Here is a 12373-nt window from a genome sequence, read left to right as displayed (position 1 = left end):
AAAATAGCTAAATGGTAGGCATTATTGTATGTAATTATTGTAGGCAGCTAGCTGGCGTAATTACAGGTACTCTCAGGCGTGAAACAACTATCCACAGTTGCTAATAGTTACCAGTAGCTACCCGCTAGCTAGTCCAGGTAGTGGGTCAGCTAGCTTCGTGCTTCACCGGGCTCAGCCGAATACAATACCTACAATAATTACATACAACAACCCACGATAACTAGCTACAATACCTAACTACAATCTAAATACATAGTTTGAGCTTTACTCGACAAAGCTTAAACTATGTATATAAGCCATATAAGCCAAGCTTACCTCCCGCCAGAGAGAGACACAACCTCACCCGACACAGTACAGTACAGTACAGCTTCTATCAACGCAATTGCCTGCATCATTTCCAATAACCCATATATTCTTGAAATAAATATATATATATATATTATTTTAAATATATACAGTACCAGTCAAAAGATTGGACACACCTAATCATTCAATCGTTTCTCTTTGCTTATTTGAGCTGTTCTTGCCATAATATGGACTTGGTCTTTTACCAAATAGGGCTAACTTCTGTATAGCCCCCCTACCATGTCACAACAACACTAATTGGCTCAAACGCATTAAGAAGGAAAGAAACAGGCAAACCTGTTAATTGAAATGCATTCCAGATGACTACCTCATGAAGCTGGTTGAGAGAATGCCAAGCGTGTGCAAAGCTGTCATCAAGGCAAAGGGTGGCTACTTTGAAGAATCTCAAATATAAAATATATTTGTATTTGTTTAACACTTTTTTGGTTACTACATGATTCCATATGTGTTATTTCATAGTTTTGATGTCTTCACTATTATTCTACAATGTAGAAATAGTAAAAATAAAGAAAAACCCTTGAATGAGTAGGTGTTCTTAAGCAGGGCATTCTACTGGAGAATTTTAGAACTTGGACACTGGCTCGTTGGCCTAACGTTATATCCTATTTTGACTTTGATGCGGGTCATGTTATTCTTCACATTACCATCTCTGGAAAAAACACACTATATCAAATAAAATCTAAGTTGAATTGTCACATGCACAGGATACAGAAGGTGTAAACAGTACAGTGAAATTGTTAAATCCATAGTGGAGTCTTTTGTTTAGACATGTAGCTAGCTAGCTAAACAATGAACCATAATCCCAACTCATAACGTTACTAGCCTGCATGAATCTGCAGGTAGCTAAAGCTAACCAACTAGCTAGGTTCAATGTTAGCTAGCTAGCTATAACTAGCAATGCAAATGGCTTTGAGATACTAATAATATTACTACACAGATCATACGTGTAACGTTAGCTAGCAAGCCACCCAGCTAATGTTAGCTAGCTAGCTAATAGTACACTTTAACATGCAATGAAACTGACTTTCTGATAAAATTTGAAACGTATAATATCAGAAAATTTAGCTAGCTAGACTCTCTTACCTGTATACATGGATGAATACTTCTCCCTCTCTGACACAAATGCCATGGTTGCCCTTAGTTTGAAGATGTAATCCGGAGACAGGTGTTTTATACAACAACCTTCTTCTGTGTGTTCTCTTTTCAACTCCCTCCGCATTATTTGCAATCAAACGGCAGAATTTTCTCCATCTCCTTAGCTATCATACTCTGCTTCCACCGGGCATTCCTCTAATTTCAAACTTTGTTCCTCCAGAAAGTGGAGAGCATTAGCAACACTTATACAGTTCTTCGTGATATCTTTTTAAAAAGCCACGTTAGAAAGGATTATCTACACATACTGAGCATCTCACGTTATAGGCAGAAGCGTGCTACAAGGGAGACCAATCTGAACTCATCTCTCGGCATGTCCAGCCCATCCATTATCTCAGCCAATCCAGGCTCTGTCGTAGCCGGCCGCGACCGGGAGACCCATGGGGCGGCGCACAATTGGCCCAGCGTCGTCCAGGGTAGGGGAGGGAATGGCCGGCAGGGATGTAGCTCAGTTCGTAGAGCATGGCGTTTGCAACGGGGGGCCAGTATGAAAAAATAATAAAAAATAATAACGTATGCACTCACTAAATGTAAGTCGCTCTGGATAAGAGCGTCTGCTAAATGACTAAAATGTAAATGTAAATGTAGCGGGAAGGTTCCTGTCTTTTTCCGTAGCTAAACCAACTAGGCTCGTAATTTAACAATTCTATTCATATTTACAGATGCCATACAAGTTTGTTATTAAGGAACATGACAGTTCACATGTTCCAGAAGGCATTTTTATAAAAATGAAGGCATTTTTATAAAAATAAAGTCATTTTTATAAAAATAAAGTCATTTTTATAAAAATAAAGGCATTTTTATAAAAATATATTTTTTAAATGTTTTAAATGCATCTCCTGTGAAGTAGTGACGCGCGACATACACTTAGTTTCCTAAAATGAGTCACCCATGTGCCATGGAATCGGTACATCAAAAATCTCTTCCCAACTATTTTGCAATCTGTATGACACAGCTGTCAATTTTTTGGTCAACTGGTATACTTTTTTATTGATCACAATTTTCTTTAACCAATTTTGGTCTTTAATGCAGGGCCAACAGACAAGTTCCTTACTTTTTCCCCTTTCCGCTTGCCTCTTCAATTTTTGCGGTAATGCTGCAATTAGTTGGTTGTAATTTTGGATAGAGCAGACATTTCCATATATTTTTGTTAGCTGCATGTGTGACATAACTCCACCAGTTCTATTTATGATATCATTTACAAAGATTATACAGTTAAAATATATATATAATGTTTGTTTTATCAATTAGTATATTTGAGTTTAACCATAATATTTCTTGTAGTATTTGTTCTGTCTTTTCTGGTGGATTAAACTGAAATTGCAATCAACTTTCTATGGCTTGTTTTAAAAATAGCTTTAATTTCAAATAACCGAAAGTGAGAGGTTGCAATCTGAATAAAGGGAAAAGGCCTTTCTTGAACACAGGGTGAGCCATTCTTACTAATCTGCTAGAGAACCAGTTCAGATTTAAGTATAGCTTTTGTATGACTGAAGCCTTTAGTGAGAGGTCTAATGCTTTAATTTTAAAAAATGTCTGCCCTCCAAATTCATATTCATTATATAAATAGGCCTGTTTTTATTTTGTCTGGCTTGCCATTCCAAATTAAATTGAAAATGTTTTGTTCATATAATTTAAAAATCAAGTCGTTCGGTTTAGGCAGGGCCATAAGCAAATAGGTAAACTGGGATATGACTAAAGAGTTAATCAGGGTTATTTTTCCACAAATAGACAGGTATTTTCCTTTCCATGGTAGCAAGATCTTATCTATTGTTGCTAACTTTCTATTATATTATCTCCAATGCATTGTCCACGTAAAAAACCTGTCTGATTAGGATGAATAATATCCGACAATACCTTTTTAATTCTATGCGCTTTGCATTTAGCATTTTGTTTTGCATCACAACATTGAAGTGTAAGGGGCCTCCAATTTTTTTAATGTACTGGATCTTTATATTTACCACCTGGGTCCTGTTTCAGTAATAGTGAAATCAGACCTTGTTGAGTATCTGATAATCTAAAATGTTTATAGGAGTGGTTAAAACATGCTAATAACGGTCCTCTGCGTACATCAAAAAAGGTTTGATATACCTCAACTTGTATGCCATCCAGCCCTGTAGTTTTCCCAGACTTAAAGGCTTTAATTGCATCAAGAAGTTCCTCCTCTGTAATTTGGCCTTCATATTAGTCTTTCTGTACAGCTATTCATTTTACATCACTAATAGAAAAAAATCTTTACAATTAACTTCTGATAGTGGAGATGGAGGAAACTGAAAGAAAAACATATGCTTAACGTACTTTGCTAACAAATAATATGCGTAACAATCTTGGGTGTGTCTTTGTCATTCAATCACAACAAACAAGTGCAGTAGTGAGTACAGTGAGGTAAGCTAAGCTAGCTTTGCTATGGAGAGAACAAAGTTTTGAAGTTGAGGACTTCTCCCCTCCTGACTGACTTGCCATCTCAAGATCGTCAGCTAACTCAGTTCTATTTGTAGGCTAAAGCCTGCGCTGACCTTGTGTTTAGCCAAGCTGACATCAGCTAGCTAGCATAGCTTGGTGATAGTTGCAGCTGGCTATCCTATCTAGCTGATATTTCTCTGTCAGTTATGGGCAGTGAACTAAATGTAGTTGAACTAGTAATTTAACTACATTTTGCAGTAGCTTGGTGGTAGTTGAACTAAATTCAAATCTTGGTAGTGTTTTCAGTAGTTAATTACCTTTTTGCCATGTAGCGGTGTAGCTAACTACTGGAACTACACACAAAAATAAATACATTATGGATGAAGTAGGCAAGAATTGTCCTTTCTTTTTCGACATCAGACCTGCCTAATTCTCACTTGAAACAGCTTTTATGTTTAATAGGCTAAATTACACATTCTGTTAACATCTGACTCCAGAGTGATCTGTTCTTGCAATTTGTAGTCTATGACATTTCAGATTTAGATATGATATATCATGAAGTAGTTTGGATGTGGTGAACTACTTTTTCAAAGTAACTATATTTTTCTTAAGGGTAGCTTTAGTGTAGCTTAACTTCTTCCAGTTTGAAGTAATTGGTAGCTTGGTAAACTATATTTTCAGAGTAGCTTCCCCAACACTGGTTATGGCAAGATAGCAAGAGCCAGTGTCTGGAAAGCCTTGCTACTAAAGTAGCTTGCAACTTAGTTTCAACGTTTCATCACGTCATGTACAGTGGGGAAAAAAAGTATTTAGTCAGCCACCAATTGTGCAAGTTCTCCCACTTAAAAAGATGAGAGAGGCCTGTAATTTTCATCATAGGTACACGTCAACTATGACAGACAAAATGAGAGAAAAAAAATCCAGAAAATCACATTGTAGGATTTTTAATGAATTTATTTGCAATTTATGGTGGAAAATAAGTATTTGGTCAATAACAAAAGTTTCTCAATACTTTGTTATATACCCTTTGTTGGCAATGACACAGGTTAAACGTCTTCTGTAAGTCTTCACAAGGTTTTCACACACTGTTGCTGGTATTTTGGCCCATTCCTCCATGCAGATCTCCTCTAGAGCAGTGATGTTTTGGGGCTGTCGCTGGGCAACACGGACTTTCAACTCCCTCCAAAGATTTTCTATGGGGTTGAGATCTGGAGACTGGCTAGGCCACTCCAGGACCTTGAAATGCTTCTTACGAAGCCACTCCTTCGTTGCCCGGGCGGTGTGTTTGGGATCATTGTCATGCTGAAAGACCCAGCCACGTTTCATCTTCAATGCCCTTGCTGATGGAAGGAGGTTTTCACTCAAAATCTCACGATACATGGCCCCATTCATTCTTTCCTTTACACGGATCAGTCGTCCTGGTCCCTTTGCAGAAAAACAGCCCCAAAGCATGATGTTTCCACCCCCATGCTTCACAGTAGGTATGGTGTTCTTTGGATGCAACTCAGCATTCTTTGTCCTCCAAACACGACGAGTTGAGTTTTTACCAAAAAGTTATATTTTGGTTTCATCTGACCATATGACATTCTCCCAATCCTCTTCTGGATCATCCAAATGCACTCTAGCAAACTTCAGACGGGCCTGGACATGTACTGGCTTAAGCAGGGGGACACGTCTCGCACTGCAGGATTTGAGTCCCTGGCGGTGTAGTGTGTTACTGATGGTAGGCTTTGTTACTTTGGTCCCAGCTCTCTGCAGGTCATTCACTAGGTCCCCCCGTGTGGTTCTGGGATTTTTGCTCACCGTTCTTGTGATCATTTTGACCCCACGGGGTGAGATCTTGCGTGGAGCCCCAGATCAAGGGAGATTATCAGTGGTCTTGTATGTCTTCCATTTCCTAATAATTGCTCCCACAGTTGATTTCTTCAAACCAAGCTGCTTACCTATTGCAGATTCAGTCTTCCCAGCCTGGTGCAGGTCTACAATTTTGTTTCTGGTGTCCTTTGACAGCTCTTTGGTCTTGGCCATAGTGGAGTTTGGAGTGTGACTGTTTGAGGTTGTGGACAGGTGTCTTTTAGTCTGATAACAAGTTCAAACAGGTGCCATTAATGCAGGTAACGAGTGGAGGACAGAGGAGCCTCTTAAAGAAGAAGTTACAGGTCTGTGAGAGCCAGAAATCTTGCTTGTTTGTAGGTGACCAAATACTTATTTTCCACCATAATTTGCAAATAAATTCATAAAAAATCCTACAATGTGATTTTCTGGATTTTTTTTTCTCATTTTGTCTGTCATCGTTGACGTGTACCTATGATGAAAATTACAGGCCTCTCTCATCTTTTTAAGTGGGAGAACTTGCACAATTGGTGGCTGACTAAATACTTTTTTTCCCCACTGTAAATACATCTTACTGTGGAAGCGATATCAACTACTGCGAGTCCTACAACACAATATTCTATAACTGGCTAGTTTTGTCTCGTCTTGTCTATCCTTATGTCCACTGTTAGATCTTTTCCCGGGAGACAAATCACATAACTAATATCCCTGCAGGTGTAGGCCACCAGTGGACATTGCACAAACCATATAAATATAATGAATTATATTTATATGGCACAAACATCGCCCAGCTTGAGTGTAGATACATCAACAACAAGTCGATGGATGTGTTCGTGTTACAAAGACAAAACATTTTCTGCTGTATATATCATATTGCTTATAAAGACAGTATGCCTACACGTTACCTAACAAATCAAAATCAGTTGTGTGTAGAGTATAACTTCAGCTGTCTAGCCAGAACTAGAATGGCATTTCTATTTCTATGGTCTATTTGCCCAAATCTAAGGATTTAGCTGTTTAATACACTGACATGCACAGCTGTCTGGGTGAGGTTTTGTCTTCAAGTCTCCAGTGGGTGATGAAGTCCCTTCCATCTATGTAATATATTACAGGTTATGGACATGTACAGTCAGGTGGCAGGTGGGATGGAGTTCTTGACACTCCATCTTGGATATGACATAGTTTGCCTCTTGGTCCAGCAGGCAGAGTTCAGTAACTCCAGGCAGATGTGAGATGCAGGAGGATGGCTCTACTTGTACTGAGTAGCCTACAGAGTAATATGAGAATAACATAATTGCTGAACTTAAAAATTATTCTAAACAAAATGTTATGATAACTTTCAAGTGTAACAGTTCCATGTAGAATAAACCATCCTTCATATAATACTGTAGAAGCAGTGTTCTGCTAATATAACTATGTGCAAATATTAAACTTGTCTTTCATATTTTATTGTCATTCACATTGAAAAGTAATAGGTGTGTCTTGTATCATTTTATTGCTGAGTACAAAATCAGTATCAACCTGTCTTTCTGTCAGAGGACTCCATGACCAAAGCCTCACTTCTGTCCTCCATCTGTAGAAAAACAATATAGAGTTGATGAGTGACACGTATTGAAAGGGTGGTGTTATCTTGTCCGTATATTCAATTTGTCTGTCTGTAAATTCTGTTTATTTAGTCAAATTCCTGTATATACAAATGTATTTGGTGAATAAAGGTGATTTTGATATTACTAAACACTTGTGATGTCCTGTCTTATTAGTAATAACCTTTTGTCCCTTCTGACTTGTTTGTCAGAGCCAGTAGATCAGCTCCAGACCCCTCTCGTCACAGATACTGGTCATGAAAGAGCCTGACTTACAGATCCAAGCCAGCTCCTATCACAGAAAGAGAGAGGGAGAGAAAAACTGTCACCATACAGTCATGGAATCCAACAGTAAATACACGGTTGAACATAGCCAAGCAGAGATTATGATTCACAGCTAATTCACAAGGCACATGTGCCAGCATGGCACTGACTGGTTGGCATTACTCACCCTGGCCCAGGAGTAGTCCATTGCGCACCATAGATGGGGGGGGGGGCACCTCCTTATAACATACAAGACACAAACACACACATCACTGATTACATTATTAATGGCGGTCATGTCCATCCTTACTCTTAAATAGGACTGGTGTCTGGCCACTGCCTCCTTATCTGGTGAACTGTCATCATTATTTTTGCCCTAGAAAATACACAATAATGTTATTGCTTGTTGGCATCGTTTTAGGGGTTAGCTGAAGCACTCAAATGCTAGCTAGCAAGTTTGCTTTATTATTAAGCAGGGCTCTTACAGTAGCTAGCCAGTTCGAGTTGAAACATTATTGAAAGCAAGGTGGCAACATGCATCAAACATAGCTAGCTAGCTGGATCGAACCTGTCTTCAGGTGCAATGTTAGCCATGCAAATCTTCCTCTCACATTAAACATTAGGGAGAGGCTATGTATTTCACTGGTTAGCTACATCACAGTATCATAGGCTATGTCATTGTGATACTAGGCTATCAAAATAATGACATGTAGCTAGCTAGCTATAAACAAGACTTGGCTACTTACCAACAACACACCAGTCTCAGATTTGACGGTTGACAGCCCAAGTAGAAGCTAGTCGGATGTAATCCATATCCTGGCCATCTGCCCAAGATTGTTGAATAACTTTTATGGAAGCCCATTTTCAGTTCTATTTGTCGGGGGAAATCGATACAGTTATGTACATATTGGGAAATTATTTTTGACAATATACCGTATGGTTTTGACTATCGCAATATTATTTTTCTGCGAGTTGGCAGTACCTGCACAAAAACGTTTTGTCTTCATAGCTTGTTCTTCATCTTAAAAAATAATAATTGCCCAATTTGTTTTCAGCACTTTTATTTCCATGAGTGATCAAAACTTGTTCTCATACTCCCTCTTGTCCCTCTGCAGCAGACATATGGTGAGCAATATGTTTGGAACATTGAATCGCAATAAAAGCACAGTATCGAATCGCAATACATATTGTATCGGCACCTAAGTATCATGATAATATTGTATCGTGAGTTCCCTGGCAATTCCCGGCCCTAATATGCAGACTTGACAACAGATGTCCACATGGCAGCTGGGGGCAGACCACAATGTGTTGTCTCTGTGCAATTGGGCATCATTGGCAATAGAGGGCATGTAAGGAATCCATACCCAACCCTCCAGTACGTCGTGACGAACTCAGTTATAAAACTCTGTTTTGACCAAAATGATCCTATTTACACTTTGTAGTCAAATTTGACACTATAATTAATGTATCTGACTCATATCGATGTAACATAGGCTGTTTAAAACCAGATAAATTGGTTCTAAGGGGCAGTTGACCATTAATTGGTTAGGCGGTTGTGTCCTTGAGCGGATCTTGTTCTGTCCGTGTCTACCTGTCTCCTGTCTCCTGTTCTTTTCTCCTCTGTTCTGTCTGTTTGAAAGGCTTCTATTATTATACTTCTAAGGTTTCTATCTCCCTGAGTGGAAACACTTTTGAGGTGGGGGACAATACTGGTACCTACCTATTCAATAACATTAAGTAACAATGTTTGTCAAAAAGCTGTGCACGTTGATTTAGGCTAGCCTACATTTTGCACATTCAACCAACTAGCCCAACAGGTTGATGCAACACTGTATCAAGGAAGTTCAAATAACAATTAAACTATTTTGAAACAACTAATATTGTTGACAATTTTCACCAGCCGTGTGCAAACAGTATTTGCTCAGAGGGCTGTTATTCTTTCAAAGCAATAGCCACTGCTATGTTGCGATATGTGTTTTGTTTTGACTAGGATTTCAGACAGCCAGGACACCAGTTCGGGAAACACTATCAATCTTTTATGTAGACTTTATTTGACATTCTCACAAATGGGTGCTAGGTGTGCTGAGTTGAAGTTAATAAGCATAGTATTAGGTAAGGACATGAACCACCAAGGCCTCTTTGATGCACCTGCCCTCTGAAGAGGAAGGTTTGTCACAACAAAGTTTGAGTATCTGCCAGATGGGTATACTACTATTGAAGCTAGATCTATTCAGGCTTTTATAAAGCTAGCCAGCTTCAGTTAGCTTCACATTCCAGCTCAGGCTTCATCCATACTACGAAGGTGGATATTGATCTTGCAGCTGCAGCTAACTCAAGCAGGCTTGTAACTGCACGTGCATGTCGCACATGGCTAGTCAAATGCCTAACTATTCATTGAGACAATGCTGAACTATCAATCCATTGGTGAGTCATTTCTGCCAAAATAAACATGAAAGAAAAGTTATCTTGGAAATTCAGCAGGCTATGCTGTGAAATAGGTGCCGTTTTCTTTTGTTGCTATCGTTAAGGCCGTCTTTGATGTGATTTGGCGTTATCAATGCACAAGCACCTTTTTCCCCCACAGGTTTATTGATTAAAATAATTTACTGTGCGTGAACTTTCAAATGCATCATGCCATTACTAAATGTGTAATGTGATAAGTATTTTAATAACTATTTTGAACAACAATAACATTTTGATTAATAAAATATTTAAATCAGTCGTCTTCCTCAAATGAAGGGGATGATGACTCAATCTTTCAGAGAGGGAGGGAATCTGATTTCATTGGTCCTTTATTTGTTAGTTTTTTTGTAAGATATGTTTGTATATTGTGTTGTAATTGTTGTAAATTTATTGGTCCTCAACTTACCCATTTTCATTCAGGGTAAGTGGAGTTAGCCGTGAGTTAGCCTGACAAGGAGCAGGTTAGTTCTGAAGGATTCTCTACCTGGCTGAAAGGTGAGCCACTTTCATATGACCGGTTATCCCGAGTTGAACTCAGAGTTGACCAAAGTTACCTCGCTAACTCCTCAAACCTGCTTAGTAGTATAGGGCTGAGGTGGTTGTGTTATTCAAAGCCACTGATGCATTAGCCTGTCTATGGTCTTTGGTCTGTCTGTGTCACTGTGTTATTTCACACTTGTCTGGCCGTCCTGCTGTCCTCTCAGAGAACAGAGTATGAAAAATGCCTGCATGCAATATGTACTCTCTGAGTGAGAAATTACACAAATTACATTCTGATCTTCTCAATACAAACTCCCTACTATCTGATTCTCCATTGGTTGTTGCATGCCAAGTTCTTATGGCAGTGTTCCCATTCTGATGGTTTCTTTGATGGTGATTGGCTGAAATGTGTTCTTCTGTCCCAGGTGATGGCTCAGCAGGCGGGGCTGAGCACACGTATATCCTGGCGTTCGTGAGCGGCTTCTTCATGGCAGTGCCAGTCACCATCACTGTTCTGGACCTCTTCGCCTATGTAGCACGAGTAGAGGGAGCTTCAATGCAGGTGAGACTCTCTCTCTCTCTGTCTCTCTCTCTTTCTCTCCCCCCCATCAATTCCTTCTGATCTTATTGTACTTTTTCAAAGCCCCACTTCCCTTTGTAGCAGAGTTAATGAAATCTAGGGATCATACCGTAAAGAGAGAGAGGGAGAGGTTCTCTTTACAATGGAAAATATTGGCCTCACCTCACCTCACTTGTTTTCAACCTTTATTTTTAATGCAATCATAAATACTCAAACCCATGTTTCATTCTGCTGTCAAACAGAGTTAATCTAGAGGTATACACATGTAGCTATACAGGTATCAAGATAAGGAAGTCAGGCAATTAAGACCCATTGGTTTCACCTCATTGGCTGGGTCTTGTCCTCCGTGTTCAGTGTTGGATGGCAACTTCAGCCTCTTGGGAAAGGTTGACTAGAGAATCCATACAGCGCAATAGCCTTGTAACATGGGAACTGACGGGCCTTGTAGGAGCTCCATCACTGATAAAATAAATCTGGATTTCTATAGAAGAAGAATTGAAATTCCTAAATAAAGACATGCTTCAGTCAAGTCAAATGAAAATGTCAGTCCATATGTCACGACTTCCTCCGAAGCTGCCTCCTCTCCTTGTTCGGGCAGGCTTCGGCGTTCGTCGTCAACGGCCTTCTAGCCACTGCCGCTCCTCATCTCATCATTCCATTTATTTTGTCTTGTTTATTACACACACCTGGTTCATATCCCCTCATCAGTACCTGTATAAGTGTTCCCTCTGCCCCCTTGTCTTTGTGTTTGATTGTTTATTGTGGAGGTTAGATTAGCTCGGTGGAGCTCTTTGTATGTTGTATCGCTGGGATATTTCACCCATGCGCCTTGTTGTTTTGAGTGTTTGATGCATTGTTGCGTACCACTGTGTTTTCGGAATAAACCTTTTATTCTGTGATTCCTTCAAAATCACTCACCACACCATAGTTCTTGTTTCCTTTGTACCATCCCTCATGATGTCCAATTACAGATAGTTACCTAGTATTTATATTGTTTTCTAAGAAATACATTGTGAAATGTAACAACTAATGTTTGCCTGAAGAAGATGGTTATTGATCTCTCTCCTCTCATCCTATAATACTACTTAGTGAATCAGTACATTCACATACTGAAGGCTGTTTACACTGTTGGAGTTGTTCAGATTTCTCTATGTTAAAGTTGCATAGACAGACAGTTGCTTTACTTGGCCTCTCCTCCTACAAGACTGTTATAGCCCTCACAAAACCCCATGTCTTGCCTTAGGCTGCC

General features: G+C 39.4%; 1 pseudogene across 1 annotated transcript in view; it reads left to right on the top strand.

The window, feature by feature from the left end:
• The first annotated feature begins 10972 nt into the window (after positions 1 to 10972).
• LOC311134866 (mitochondrial inner membrane protease subunit 2-like) overlaps positions 10973 to 12373 on the top strand; it is a 222058-nt pseudogene continuing 220657 nt past the window's right edge. Inside the window, exon 1 of the transcript in view lies at positions 10973 to 11106. The product of the transcript in view is annotated as a mitochondrial inner membrane protease subunit 2-like (transcript). The remainder of the gene's footprint in view (positions 11107 to 12373) is intronic.

Source organism: Coregonus lavaretus (genome assembly GCF_964263955.1).
Source record: "Coregonus lavaretus genome assembly, chromosome: 9".
Classification (NCBI taxonomy): domain Eukaryota; kingdom Metazoa; phylum Chordata; class Actinopteri; order Salmoniformes; family Salmonidae; genus Coregonus; species Coregonus lavaretus.
Note: the sequence above shows the minus strand (reverse complement) of the source record. Positions and strands in the feature narration are given on the sequence as shown.